The sequence below is a fragment of the Pseudopipra pipra genome, chromosome 1 (genome assembly GCF_036250125.1).
Source record: "Pseudopipra pipra isolate bDixPip1 chromosome 1, bDixPip1.hap1, whole genome shotgun sequence".
Lineage (NCBI taxonomy): Eukaryota > Metazoa > Chordata > Aves > Passeriformes > Pipridae > Pseudopipra > Pseudopipra pipra.
In genome coordinates, this window is record NC_087549.1 from 3,120,137 (window position 1) to 3,135,791 (window position 15,655).

Below are 15,655 nucleotides of genomic sequence, written 5' to 3' on the forward strand. Positions count from 1 at the left end.
TCAGTCATGAAGAACTTTAAATACCAGGACTTGGAGTCTCTGGCAGGGATAGCAAAATATTGAGCTTTCCCAACCCACCCAAAGAATCCTGGGGTCCTACAGCAAAGTTTGGTCCTATAGCATAAATTCTAAGTTTCCTGCACGTGGTGTGACTCTTTGTATTCACATCAGACAAGGGAAGGCTGGCAGGACGTAGGTGGATTATGTTAATCAACTAGAAAATTTCAGGGTTTCCCTTTCTGTAAAAGTTGCTCAGCACCTGAAAGCTTTTTGTGAGAAGCCTGTCAGAGACCTCACTGCCAGTGTTTTGGATCTTTGATGCCTCCAGTGCAGTGTGTGGCTTTCTCTGTCCCCTGCTGCTGTGACAAAGCCATGGCCACTGCTTGGGCAGAAGGGCTGCAAAATCCCACAGTGCCTAAAGCACTGAGCTGGAGTTCAACATCATGGTCTGCCTGTTGGAAGCAAGGTAGTTTAGTCATCCTGTGCCTCAACCTCCTCATGTCCTCCTATTCATTTTTCATTTGCCTTCTCTATCTTGGTCATTAACTTGTTGAGACCACGACCATTTCTTACTTCTGTTTGATATCACAGTTTCAATTACATTTCCCCTTCCCCCCCTTGGATATTTGCACGAAGCCAATGGATCTACAGACTGATTTGTTTAATTTTTTTATGCAAGAAATCATATGGGTGAGTAAGTGTTTGAAGCAGGCAGCCTTTGATGTACCAAGTGTCAAGGATTCTCACCACTGCTTTTGAAGGCAGCAGGATTCCCTTTTGTGAAAGGTACTCCCTGTTTTGTATCTTTGCTTTGCTACTGTCTGATTATAAAGTTATCTTAGACTTCTACCACCTCTTATAGAATCTGTAGGCCAAAGTCCTAGCAGTGAAAAACAGTGCACCTGTACTGATGTCAACAGAAAAATGGCAATGTTTATTAGATAAACATCTACCTTATTAGACATTATTTATTATCACTTTTCATGTTATCATTTTGCAATTTACTTTTATTACTATTATTTATTACCAGGCCTGTTTCCTCAGACATTATGAATCCTCCTTGCATAAATGGATTTGGACATCCATTATACCCCCAAGGCAGCAAAATGAAAATATGAAGAAGCTTAGATGGTATTTTCAAGACACCTAATTAGTTCACATCCTAAAAGCCATAATATAATGGATCTGTTGTGCATCTTTGACTGATAGTGAGGCAGTGCCAGACTGGGGATAATGACTGGGTCCCATCTGTGCACAGGGAGGTGGCAGTGAGCTGGAGATGCCTTGTGATGGAGCAACTGTCAGAGGGGTTGCAGTGATGCAAAAGCTCCTGTTATATCTGTGGTTGATGCAGGATTCATGTGCACAGATTTCTCATTGAAAGCGTAAAATCTGACCTGTCAAATCTCACTGGTCAAAAGCTTCTTTTCAGGAGTTTTCTCCGGCTGTAACTCGGGGAATGAGTATGAGTTGTGGCACCTGCTTTTGTCTCTGGCTTGTGTGGAATGGATTTGGGCAGGGGGAGAGGAGGGAGGTGTTTGCAAATAATGACTTGCTGCACATGGCTCAGCAAGCACTAAGAAAGGGCTGGAAGGAGTCTGTGAGCAGGTGCTGCTCTAACCACTACATCACGCTGCCTTCTGCAGGCAGGGAGACCATCACTTTTAAATTGCTGGGATCATTTTCCATGGGTTGGAAAGGGTGAGCTGTTTCTCTGTGCCTACAGCCAAGAACCTATGACTGCCCACTGAGGTATGGCCTAATTTTCCACCCTGCTACCCATCCCAATCACTCAGAGATCATGGATACGTGGAAATACTGCCATGCTATTAGTGCATGATGGACGTCCCGGTTAGTGAGTTTTCATTTTCATGGGTAATGAGCAGAAGGGGCCTCTCCTTAATGCTGACTCTCCAGAACAATGGCAAGGAGCTCAGACATGCCTAAATAATGTTCTCTCATAATGTTGTTATTTAGCAGGAATCGATGTTCACACCTGTTTATTTCTCTTTCAGACACAAATGAAAACAGTGTGCACAATTAATACAGTTAAATTGAAAAATAGCACAGTATTGATTAGCCAACTTTCCATTATGCTGTACAACATCATTCAATCTCTCCTGGACACCAGGAGAAACCTAATGGGCTATTATTTATCACAGCCTAAGAAATCCCCGTGGCAAACTGCTGCAACCCAATACAGTAAATCTCAGGAATTTTGTTTCATCCCACTAATGAGTATCTTTGCTGCTTGGACTATAAGGGAAAGTCACATCCCAGATGTTAGTGCCCTTTTTCAGAAGTGTTTGGCTCCTGGCAATGGCTAATTTGTTGAATTATTGGCCTCAGCTGCTGTGTTTTGAGGTGTGTTGTGTGTAAAACCCAGGTCTAATTCTGGTCACATTTTCTGTTCAATCTGTTAGAACCCAAACTCCAGGCATTTCTTCTGTCTGTGATCTAAATCCCCAGATGGGGACACTCAGGTCAGAGACAGGGCTGATTTGACTTCAAATGGAAAGTGAGACAAATTACAGCACAGATGTATTTAAAAAACTGCTCTCAGTTATCTCTCATCTCCGATCTGCTGCTGGCTTGGCTTGTTTTGACGTCAGCATTGGGCAGAATTCCAGCTGTGACCCTACAGCACTTTCCAGAGTGAATAGAAAGTTTTGGTTAGAAATTCTCGTGCAGGCCTATTAACACCCTGATTTGCAGGAGAGCTCAACCCAGCTGATAAGTGATGAGATGCCAAAGGTTTCGAAGAACATCACAGATTTGTAGTTTCATGGCAGAAATATTTGTGGCCACTTAGGATGAGGATCTCAAACAATTTCATAGAATATCCTGAAATGGAAGGGACTCACACGGATCATCGAGTTCAACTCCTGACACAGCACAGGGGAACCTGAAAGTTAAATTGTGCATCTAAGACTGTTGTCCAAACACTTCTTGAATGCTGACAGGCTTGAGGTCGTGACCCTTTCCAGTGGAACTCGTTCCAGTGCTTGACCAAGCTCTCAGTGAGGAACTTTTTCCTAATATTCAATCTGAACTTCCTCTGTCACTGAAGAGATCAGCACCTTTCTCTCTTCTGCCTCTCATGTGAAAGTTGTAGACAGCAATAAGTTCACCCTTCCATTTATTTTTTTACTTATTTTGATGCTTCTGTAATAATAACTAGCCTTTTGTAGGTTTGTAATAAAATTACATTATTTTTTAATCACTTATAAAAACAAGACGAAACCCATTAATACCCAGGTGTTTTCAATGAAAAATCAATGAATTAACAGTGCTTTTTAAGCATTTTTTTGCAGACTTTGGCTGATGGCTTCTAAGAGTCTATTTCTAAGGATATTACTGGGGGTAACATTAAAAAACCACAAGGTATTCTGAGTTGCAGTTTGTGTTTTACCATGTGAAAATCTATATTTATGACATCCTTAGAGTCATAGAAGCTCTAGTGGAAAATGTTCAGGGATCAGCAAACCAAAATGAGTTGAAAAATAGTGGCAAAAGGTAGTAGGAAATATGCCCTGAAGTTACACAGGAATTCCACTGCTCCATACAAGGCCTTTGTGGATTTAAGAAGTCCTATAAATGTACTTTACCACATTACAAAGACACTAAAATGTAAAGACTCAGTTCAAACTACCTCTGCTCGTGCTGGAATTTATGACTTGAATGGTTTAGTGAAGATTTACAACCTCAATATTATTTAGAATTCATGGGTTTCCCATAGATTTTGTTACTGTGTGTTCCTCAGGTGCTAAGCCTTCATTTCTAGAACAATGGAACTCCTCTATTTCTGATTGCTCAAATTGCCTTCTGAAAAAGAGGTATGTGAAGGGAAACTTCCTGGATTTGTAAAATAATAATTATGTTGGGAAAAATATATTTATTTTCCTACATTTTCGATGGAAAGGATGAAGATAGCATATGTTACGGGGGCTTGTGAAACTTCACCTGAAGAATCAGCCAAGTTTCTTTGACCATTGTCCCACGTCACATGGACTGTGAACATTGTGGTAGGGATAATGCTGAAGAGGAGACACAGATAAACATGATCCCTCAGCATCTGCCTCAATATTCCTACCTAGAAGTGCCAAAACCACCATAAATTTCTGAGACCACTGATGTTGAACACAGAATTCACTTTCCATCTCAGATCAGCCAGAATTCATGCACTGTCAGCATGGTACCATATTCCTTCTCCTGCCCCTTGAACACGGGGATGAGTTATATGTCAACAGATCCTTTAACTGCCCCATCCAACATGTCTTTGCATGGGATTTGCCTGGCACGGATTGGGAAGGAGGTGGCAGCACTGTGTTGTTTCTCTGGGGTCACACCTTCCAACCATGTCTTGATGACCAAGACATGAGGCCTCTTCCATGGCATAGGATCATAGAATCAAATGGTTTGGGTTGGAAGGGACCTTGAAGACCATCTCATTCCAACCACCTGCCATGGGCTGGGATGCCTTCCACTACCCCAGGTTGCTCCAAGCCCCATCCAACCTGGCCTGGAACACTTCCAAGGATGGGGCAGCCACAACTTCTCTGCACAACCTGTGCCAGGGTCTCACCACCCCCTCAGTAAAGAATTTTTTCCTAATATTTAATATAAACCTACCCTCTTTCAGTTTAATAAATAGTCTCTTTCCATCTTTTTTGTAGGCTCCTTTCAAGAAGGCCACAATCAGGTCACTCTCGAGCCTTCTCTTCTCCAGGCTGAACAATCCCAATTCTCACAGGCTTCCCTCGTAGAGGAAGTTTTCCATCCCTCTAATCAGCTTGGTGGCCTCCTCTGGACTCGCTCCAACAACTCCATGTCCTTCCTGTGCACGTGTCACAGCCAAAGGAATCACAGAGGTTGATGAATGTTAAGCACTTCCAAAAAGACCAGGCAAAAAGATGAGGCTTTACTTTATGAGAGTTCACACGACAGAGAAGCAGAAATCAATGATAATCCAAGGCACACATCTCATCAACAGACACAGGAAACCCGTCAGTCCCACCTCTGTCATTCACTCAAAAGAATTGGAACCATTATTCTTAATTACCCAGGAGCTGAAACACAGTCTATCAATTTATTTCGAGATATAGGACTTGTTCCTGGGTGCAGAGAATTAATTTTCCTCCAGTAATGCCTGGGAAAGCAGGAGATTGGCTCTGGTTGATTTACAGTGTCAGCATCTTTTTATTATTATTTCACAAACAACATCCATTTAATCACAAGGTATCTAGAAATTGAATACAAAAGGAGACCTCTCATTATTCGTAGAGAGTATCTTCTCCAATCACAGATTTGTTTGGTTAATAAGAACTATCACTAAAAAAGAAATAAAATTGTTCAGGATATCCTCATAGGGCCTCCTATTTATTACTTACTTACTTTTAATACCTAAAGGGATGCTGAAGATGAGAAAAATTCTTCTCTGCTGCTCTGAGCTGGAGGATAGAAGTACAAATTCATTTTTTTTCAGAATATCTTTGCTCAGATATGTGGAAGTTTGATTTTGTGTTTCAAAGTACAAGGGAAAGAAGTTTCTGGCCTCTACAGTGTAACTACTACCCGTGGTCTTACTGCTGCTCAGTGAATCATGCACAACCACCCCTGTGCCAAGACTCACCTGTGTCCTCCACAGAAACAATCAAGTATTTTATGTCTGAACTTTGACAGAAATTTATCAATAAAATCCCATTTTTCACTGATGTATGCCAATTTGGTTTTTTGTAAGCTTTCAGTGTCTGGTTAGAAAACGTTCACGGGAAAAACTATTTCATTATTTATTCTCCTACACATGAATTCTACTTCTGGGGAAGTAAAATAAGAACTAAGAGATGTTTCTGGTTCTCACAACTTAGAGCATGATCTTCAGATGCTAGTGATGAACAGCTGAATCTTCAGACAAACAGAAACAACAGTTAAAAAAGTGATAGGACGAGAGGAAATGGCCTCAAGTTGCACCAGGGCACGTTTAGATTGGATATTATGATTATTTTTTTTTTCCAGGAAAGGGTTTTCAGGCCCTGGCACAGTGTGCCCAGGGAGGTGTTTGAGCCACCATCCCTGGCACTTAGTGATGCATTGATAGTGTTACCTTAAGAGTTAGACCTGATGATCTTCAGGATCTTTTCCAAACTAAGTGAGTCTTGGATTCTATAAATAATGATTTCCATGGAGATATATAGGGCTGTTTATACAAATAAGGGTTCCAGGAAAGAGTCTAGAGTCTCTTTCTCCATGCACACAGTGCAGATATTAAGCCTTAACTTTCTGCTTGGGATGCTGGAAAAGTTAATTTGCTAATGCTTGTAAAGTGCTTTCAAATCTCCAGCTATAAGAAGAGGAAAATGCAGCAATTACTTTTTAATGAACTAGAAATAACGAGCATTAGGTCTCAATGCTATTTTTTTTTCTCCAAGAATGTTTTCTCTTAAACTATGTATTTAATTCCCTTTATATATCTACCTAGGTTTGTTTTTCTTACCATCCACATCACCATTTTATCTTGGCAGTGATACAGAAACGCAGAGTTTGCTTGTTCCTTTCCCTGACAACTTCTTAAGCTCATTGGTATTGATTTAGGAAGCACTGAAGATAAATTAAGGAGTGGAGTCTGCAGGCAGCAAGGTGCCTCCAAGGGGTTCATGCCATGAGACAAACTACCTGCAAGGAGCAGGTCAGGGCAGAGCTGTTTCATGAGCTCCTTTTGCAGGCACTGCTCCATTCCCCCAAGTGTCTTCTGCAAAAGGCAGAATTTATCCATTACAGGCAGAAACAGCACCACGAGCTTGTCCAGCTAAGGACAGAACACTGATTTCACAGATCATCATCCCTCATACACAGGTCCAGTGTGATTAGAGACTTGTGATTTTTGTCCTTTGAATGTTATGGGTGGGCTTAAAGCAACACTCAGAGCACAATTCCTGCAGCAGTAATAAATCCAGAGCATGAAAAAACTACTTCCCTGGGTGAATTTTGGGAGTCTTATTGATTCCATGTGTGTGCTCAAGACTGTTCTCAATTCCTAAGGACTCTCTTGCTTCATGGTAACTTTCCTAAGGAGGGAGGCAGTGCCAGGCTTTGCAGCAATATAGTGAGAAAAAAAAGAATTAACCTGACCTGCATCTCAGAAGGCAACTTAGTGCTTTACATCACTAACATCTTAGAAATGGTTTAAAATCCAATTTTTGTGTGTGCTGTGTGTACCTGTGGAGCTATAATAAGAAATAAAGGTTGTAATAAGAGTAATTAAGAATTGTAAGTAGCTGATATAACTGCAGGGACTCCCATACATTCACTTTTTTCCTGGTAATAACAGTAGCTACTCACTTGAGAAACTAAGCTACTGAAGACAATTATGTTTGTGTATGACCTGAATCATGATGGGCAGGAATGTTATTCTGATTAAAATACTGTTCTCATCCTCAAATATTCTGTGTCTGCACCATCAACAAAACAAATGCCCACTGTACAGGGTGACATTGAAGAGGTGTGTATATGCCAGGTAAAAAAATACTTCATGTTTTTGCACTTGTGGGTATCAAAATATGGGTCTAAAGGGGTTTCTTTAAGTCTAAAAGGGTTACTTTAAATATCATAATAATTTAAAAACTTCAGTCCAACTTTACTGAGAGGTCTGCATTTGCATTTGTCCCATTTGTTGTAGGAAAAATTCTGCTTCATCTGTCCAAACATGACATGAGGAAGAAAGACTGTTAGACACTTTACTTGACTGAAGGAAAAGTGCTTGAATTCTGCTGCAATTTGATAAGTTTTGTGTAGTTTACTTTGTATCCACTACTTTTAAAGTGTGCCTGAAACCTCAGCAGGATTTGCTTCCACACTGTAAACAAAAATGCTTGCTCAAGGCAATCTTCACAGAAACACAGAATGGTTTGGGTTGGAAGGGACCACAGCGGGTCCAACCTCCCTGCTCCAGCAGGGTCATCCCAGAGCACAAGGAACAGCATTGTGTTCAGATTCTTCTGGAATATCCCCAGTGAGGGAGACTCCACACCATCTCTGGGCAAGCAGTTCCAGTGCTCAGTCACTGCACAGGAAAGAAGTTCTTCTCATATTCAGGTGGAACTTCCTGGGCATCAGTTCCTGTTCATTCCTCTTGTCCCATTGCTGGCCCCCCCGAGCAGAGCCTGGTCCATCCTCTGCCCCCTCCCTGCACACACGGACAGACATGGGTGAGGTCCCCTCTCAGTGTCTCTTCTTGAGGCTGAACAGCCCCAGCTCCCTCAGCCTTTCCTCATAAGAGAGATGCTCCAGTCTCCTAAACATCTTTGTAGCCTCTGCTGGACCTGCTCCAGGAGCTCCATGTCTCTCTGGTGCTGAGGAACCCAGCACTGGACACAACACTTCAAATGTGCCTCACCAGGCCTGAGTGGAGGGGCAGGATCACCCTGCCTCGACCTGCTGGCAATGCTCTTCCCAATGCATCCCAGAATCCCATTGACCTGCTTGTCCCTCAGGGCACACCGCTGGTCATGGACAGCTTACTTTCCACCAGGACCCCCAGGTCCTTCTTGCCAGAACTGCTCTCCAGCAGGTTGGTCCCCAGCCTGTATTGGTGCAGGGGATTATCAAGTGTATCAACCTCTAGGGAAGACTGAAAGAAAATTGGGGGTCACTCTTGCCCTGAGGTGTTGCTGTTTGGGTCGTTCTTGTCTCTGTGTAGGTGTCTTGGAGGCCAAGTCATGAAAGCTGAAGTCTGTCAAGCTGTTTTTCAGTACAAATAAAGGAGATTTGCAGTTGATCTGATGTATCAAATCTCAGGTGATCTGCAATTGCCCCACAGGAGACAGGAGTGCAGGGATTGTGTGCAACCTGTACCTGAACCTGCTTCCTCATCTACCTCCTAAAACAAGTCCAGACAACACAATCCTGCCCAGCTTGGCTGAGAGAGATAGAAAAATAACAGTTTTTCCTTCACTTTGGTGGGCATTTGGAAGAGTGACTATTAAAATGAGAGAAAGGGAACACAGACACTGCCAGAGGGATCTACTGATAAATGTGTTGATGGGATCAAGGAGTTCCTAAGGTAGTGTATGTTAGAGGCATTTTATTTGCAACAACTAACCAGCAAGGTTTAAAAGGCAAATTGGTGTCATTTCCTTTCCAGAGCATTTCTTTGACTTTCTTTTCTTCCTTCCTCTTGTTGCTTTTTTTTTTTTTATGCTTCCTAATCCGCTCAATTTGAAACATTGGCAAGAAATTTCAAGTGTATTAAATGAGATATATTTCCATAATAAATGGGATTCTTCTTTGTCATGGTCATAGATATAAGCATTATGAGACTTTTCCCTGTGGATTTAGAAGTGGGTTTTGGGAAAGAAAGGAAAGGAAGAAACAGCAAGTGTAGTCACAGCCTTAGACTTAACTGCAGGCAGAGCTCTGCTGTCTTTGGGCATCTTAAATAGGATTGTCTGTTTTTAAAAGGACACAAGAGGAATTTTTTAAAGCTTCCTTAAGAAAGCTCCATACCTTTTGGCACTGTAACCGTGAAGCTTCTACAGTGCTGATTTCTGCATTAAATGCAATATACAGGTAAAGAAGCTTCACAGAGCCACAGTAGAAATCACCAAAGACTAAGTTACCATACTATAAATATCTCTGGCTTTCTCTTAACTGCTTAGAATTGATGTAAATAATATTAAAGAGAGTTGCTCCACAAGAGTCTTCAACACTCTGTAGGGTATGAACATGTGCTTCCATGGTAAGACACCTTTTCCAGGAATAGCACAATCATTAGAGTCACAGGAGAGCAGGAGGGAGGTGACATTGAGTGGATGCCGTCTTGCTGCAAGAGGGAATTCAGTCTCCTTGCAAAGGAGCAATTATTTTAAGGAACCATTCCATGTGCTAATTCAATATCCTTCTAAAGGTGGGAGGAAGGCTGACTCAGAGGTTAAAGTGACACACGTGAGCTTCAGAGAAGGGGATTTTCCTGCACCACAACATTCTCTGTCCTTGGGTGAGTCATTCAAGAGAGTTCAAGCATTGAAAGAGGCTGCCCAGGGAAGTAGTGGAGTCCCCATTCCTGGAAGTGTTCCAAAGGTGTGTGGATGTGGCACCTGGGAACATGTTTTAGTGGTGCTTTTCAACTATTTTTAATGGTTGGACTGGATGATCTTGGTCTTTTCTAACCTTGATGATTCCATGGCTGTTATTCAGGTCTCCTCATCACAGCTTCTGTGTTGCCTTTATGGGCAGGAAAGTGATATTTTTAAATATCAAATAGGGATAAAAATGCTTCATGTGGCTGCTGTGAGATTAAAGATATTAAACATTTTGAAGTGATCAGAATGCTGTGATGACAGAGGTCTGAGATATCTCTTGGTCAAGCAAACCCAAGTTCCAGTTAAAATTCTCTATTCACTTTAATTACAGTTTAGCAGGGCCTGCACTGCTAAACTGGAAGCAGATTCCTTTCAGATTTTAATCTGAATAAATAAATAAATAAATAAATGAAAGAGCTTTATTTCAGGCATTGTTTGATAAGGTTGAAATAGTCTTTGAAATTCATGATAAAATTCTTGGACCAAAACTGTTCTATGGCTTAAAAACCCTGCATGTCTTTTTAAGATTATGGCAGCTCTATCCATCTTATCTATTAATAGCACAAATTTACAGGAATTGAGGGCATGGAAAAGAGCTTGGGTGGGGCGGGGCGGAGCGGGGCGGGGTGGGGCGGAAAGGGGAGGGAAGGGGAATCTTTCAAATCTCAAGAAAAGCAACTTCCCTCTGCTGTTCTATATTTGGAAGACTTTACTATCCTCTTATTTTAGAGAGGATTTTTGCCAAGTAAAATGTGTGTTTGTCTAGATGATAAATACCCTTATTCCCAGAAGTGCTTGCAATCATACTTTGCTTTTTGTTTTCAGTATTACCTCCTGAAACCTGTCATGGACCATCACCTCCAACTGCCACAGAGCACTGACCACACAGGATTTTCCAACAACCTCCTGCCATCCCAAGCCCTGCTGTAGGGATGAAGCCTCAGCTGTTGTTGCAGCTGATTAACTCTTGCTCCAGCCTGAGTGCTATTTTTGTAAGGCCTTGATAATCTCGAAATCACAGCCCTCATTGTGCTCTTAGAAATGGAAGTGCATTACCTGCAATTTCCCAAGCATTTCATTTCCTTGGAAGATTTATTTGTAAACAAACAAGAGCTTTATTGTTGCTTGTTGCAGATACACAGTAAATTAGTTTTTCCATGCTGAAATGCAGCAGCATAAAATTCTCACTCGAGGAAAGTACTAACTGGCATTATGGCATTGCCTTGTTAATTATGTTGGCACATCCACTGCTGCTCCTTAAATTATTCCTGTACACCAGAAACGCTTCTTACCTAATGATTTCCTGAACTTCTGGTATATTAGTTCATGCCTAATCTAATTTAAATCATTGTCAAAGTGACAAATGCAAGGAAGACACAGAGAGGGTTTAAAGCAAAGTCGGTGAATGGTCACAGAAACGATCATGGTAAAGATTCATTTTAATATGCTGAGTTTGGCTTTGGTGTGTTTGACAGGATTCTGATTCTTTCTTCTCAGTCTGACCTGTCATTTTTAAGCAGATTAAATTTTCCACAAGATTGACTTCTCCGGCCAGTTCTCAATCATTTCATTCAGTGGTTGACTGTCAGTGGTGTCTAATAAGATTATGAGCTTGGAAGACTATGATGATGAAGTTTATTTAGGTGGTTGTTTATCATAAGGAAGGCCATCACTAATCCATGGCATAAATTCTGTATTCTCTAGTCCTTACCATTCTTTGACTCTGCAACATTCTTAATGGAAAAACTGCTGGATCAACATAGTCATCTGCCCAGATTTCTTCCATGCTGTTTACAGCAACAGCCCTGTTATTGCATGTCAAATATCTTACAAAATCAATTTATTGTCTCACTTTGAATGGAGTTTTCCAAAAGTGCAAGAAATGTAAAGGCTTCTCCCGTGGTATTTACCACGTAAGTTTTACCTTCTCCTGAACTCAGAAAGGTGCCTGAAAATACATTGCCAATACACAGGAGAGTCTCGGGCTTTCTTGAAGCTTGAGTTCAGCACTTGAGTTCCTGCCTTCCAGAGATATTCAACCGGTGCTTCAGTCATGAGCCTTACATTTATAAGCACTAAGTACTTAGTATTTACCACTTAGTCTTTGTAAGTACTAAGTGGGCAGAAAAAGTTTCCAGATCTGTCTCTTGAGGAGGAGCCTCTTGCCAAAGTACTTTCCATCCAGCTGGAAGGAGCATTTCTCAGCTCTGCAAAGAGCAAATCCAGTGGGAGATGTCTGAGCTGTCCCGGATAAACATGCAAACGTGGGACACAAAAAGGAACATCTGCTGCCAGGAAGATAGAAAAGAGGGAAAGCAGAGCACAGATGTATGTTTTCAACTCTTCACCTCTCACTGTACTTTTTCTCATGTGTTTTCCTCAGTGCTACCAGGAGAACTGTCATGGCACCATCAATATCTCTGTCAAAGCAGGAACGTGACTGTTCTGGCTTTTAAAATTTGACAAGAGGAAGAAATAATCACAACAAAGCTGGAGGCAAAGTGCATTTTCATTATCAGAGTGACCATTGCCATTTATGTGTGCCGCTGGTTATCTCAGAGCAGATGCCAGGAATCCCTCACCCCAGAGTGCTGCAGCCACTTGGTTCCTCACGTTTGCACTCACCTTTGATTTCCACCAGGCCAAATCAATAATTCTTAAACACTTGAAAGTTCTGCTGGGCACCAAACAGCAGGACAGATAATGTAGTCTAGGATGCCTCCATAGGAAGTGGAAGGAGGAGTTTTAAACCCTGCCTTGTAACTTCATTATCTCACTTATAATTACATGGAGAAAGCAGTTTTTGGTCCATGACCTTCACAGATATGGGGAAAATTCTCTCAGCATGTGTTGTCACTTGTGAAATGGGCCTTCTTCCTCAGCAGAGTGTAAGCATATAATTACTTTTAATACATTAATTTTATGCCCGCAGTTCCTACTTGGTGTTATCACTTTTCTTTTTATTTTCTGACATCATTATGTTTTTCTCTCATAACTTTCTAGGAGCCTTAAACTATTTTTAAATTGCTGTCTATTTTATTTTAACTGTGATCTCCCATCCCTTTTATAGTTCCCTATTTCCCCTTGTTTTAGCTTTAGCTTCTAATTTCATTTTCCCTGGGTTCATTATTTTTATGCTGGCACTCTGAATATTGTTTTCCCGCTTGTGGGTCTTTTGTCCCTCATAGCTCTGAATTGTTATTTACACTTTGAAATGGTAGTTTGGATGTCTCCATACAGCTGGTGGCTCCATCTCATAGACACCGAGTTAGTGTGTAGTACAGAATAGTCCATCTCAGTGAATTTTTTTAACTGTGAATCCCTCTGGGAAGATGCTGAGTGCACATGAAGAGCAGGATTGAGTTGCCCTCAAAGCTGATAAGAATTTGCTGTTACAAAACCTTTGTGCTTCCACTGCAGCAGTGACAGTGATCATTTCCAGCACAAGGATTTTCTCTGGGATTATGATTGCACAGGTACTCAACCTATTCTTGAACTGTAAAAACTGCTTTAACACTTGGGTTTCCAGATTGCTTAAACCCCAACCCAACACGTGGGATCTCACTCTTCTGGAATTTGGGGGCAGCAGTTAAGACCAGAGATGTGCCACTTGAAGTAGTGCTAAAAACCAGCCAAGATAAAGTGTTTAAACAGGAATTTCTCCTTTTCTGTCTGTATTTATGCAAAAAACATTTGGGAAAGTAACTTTTGCTGTGTTGTAAGAGTTTTTCAGCTTCTTTCTGCCTGTTTTCCCCTAATGACCAGTGAATGAAACTGCTGTATATCTTTTTTTGGAGGAATTTATGGAAACCATTGTTTCAATGGACAATTAAACTCCTGCCTTCTATCTCCCCTTCTTGGGGAAGTAGAACTAAAGCCTGGACACTGAAAATACTTACAAATTGTCTTTTTTCTTCACTCTTTTCCTCACCATGGCTGTCCTTGTAGCACAGACAAAAACTAAATATGGTTAAAAGAGTCATTTCACAGAATTTAAACCCATGTTTAACAGCAAACGTGGGGTTTATCTTTGCCTCTTCCCCTACCCCCTCACTTCTCTTTGCTCCTTGAAAATTTGTGTTTTATCAGTGAACAGTTCAGCAGCAGCACCTTTAAAAGATTGCAATGGAGAACCATCAGTAGCTTGATGTGAAGACAGAAGGGGGGAGGGAGGAGAAGAACAAAGGAAGAACATACAGGTTATTGATACCAGAAGTCCTTGTGCCATAAAAATTGTTTCATTATTGAAAATCTCGATACAAGGCTTATGATTTTGATCTTGGACATAAAGCATAAATCATCCAGAGGTATAGACACAATCATAGACTTGCTTTTGGGGAAAAGCCAAATCCAGGACTGACAACTACAGTGAATTCAGACAAAAAATAAAGAAAAAAGTTCTCTGGAACCTGCAACCTGTTTCTTACAGCACTTCAGCAAGTCCCTTTTGTTGTTACAACCTCATTCTCTTTCCACTGAACTCTATTGCCTTTGTCTACATTTGTCTAGACAGTTAAAGAACTTTTATCTGGAGTCAAAATTGTCTTGGCAGCAGTGAGATGTTTTGTATTTAAGACTATTTAGTTCCTCTAAACTCAGTATATATTCAGGGTTTTTACTTGAGGACATGAAGACAGGGATCACAGCTAAGCTTATCCTCTTACTTTACAATCTGTACATGAAAAAAAAGAGAAAAATAGAAAAAAAAACCCTCAGAAAGTGGAAGAAAAGTGTCATATAAGGATCATCATCAAAGTGGTAGTGCAGCCTGCCAGGAACTCATTGCAATCTTCACTACACAGTAGTACTCATATTTTACATGACGGGGTAAACCTGGAAAGTCATTCTTCAAATTTTATTTGAAGTGACAGATAAAAAGACTGTGGGCACAAATTGAAACACAAAAATTTTCCATAAACATATGAAAACACTATTGTGAGTGTTGTGGAATATCGGAGGTGGATTCTCCACCTTGGCATTTTTCAGTGCTGACAAGATTCTCTTTCTGACCTCAAAGGAGAGCCCACCCTGCAGTCTGGGCAGGTCTGTCAGGCCAGGAGCTGCTTCAAAGTTCAACAGGGCCAAGAGCAAGTTCCTACACCTGGGGCAGTGCGATTCCAAACTCAAGTACAGGATGGGCAGAGAACAGATTGGGAGCAGCCCTGAGGAGAAAGGCTTGAGGGTGTTGGTTGATGAGAACTCAATGTGACCTGGCCATGTGCACTCACAGCCCAAAAAGCCAAATGTGTCCTGGGCTGCACCCAAGGCCTCGTGGGCAGCAGGTGAGGGGGGAGATTCTGCACCTCTGCTCCATTCTGGTGAGACCCCACCTGCAGAGCTGCCTCCAGCTCTGGGGTCCCAGCACAAGAAAGACATGGAGCTGTTAGAATCCAAAGGAAGCCGCTTTGGATCAGAGGGCTGGAGCACTTCTCCTATGAAGACAGGCTGGGAGAGTTGGGGCTGTTCAGCCTGGAGAAGAGGCGGCTTCAAGGGAGACTTTAGGACCCCTTCCAGCACCTAAAGGGGGATACAAGACAGCTGGAGAATGACTTTTTACAAGGACATGCAGTGACAGGACA

At 41.6% G+C, this 15,655-nt stretch overlaps 1 long non-coding RNA gene across 1 annotated transcript; it reads left to right on the top strand.

Moving 5' to 3' along the window:
* Window positions 1-9,711: 9,711 nt before the first annotated feature.
* On the top strand, window positions 9,712-11,618 carry LOC135415378 (uncharacterized). The gene is made up of 2 exons (XR_010431117.1): window positions 9,712-9,991; window positions 10,902-11,618. It is a non-coding gene; the product is annotated as an uncharacterized LOC135415378 (long non-coding RNA).
* Window positions 11,619-15,655: the final 4,037 nt, after the last annotated feature.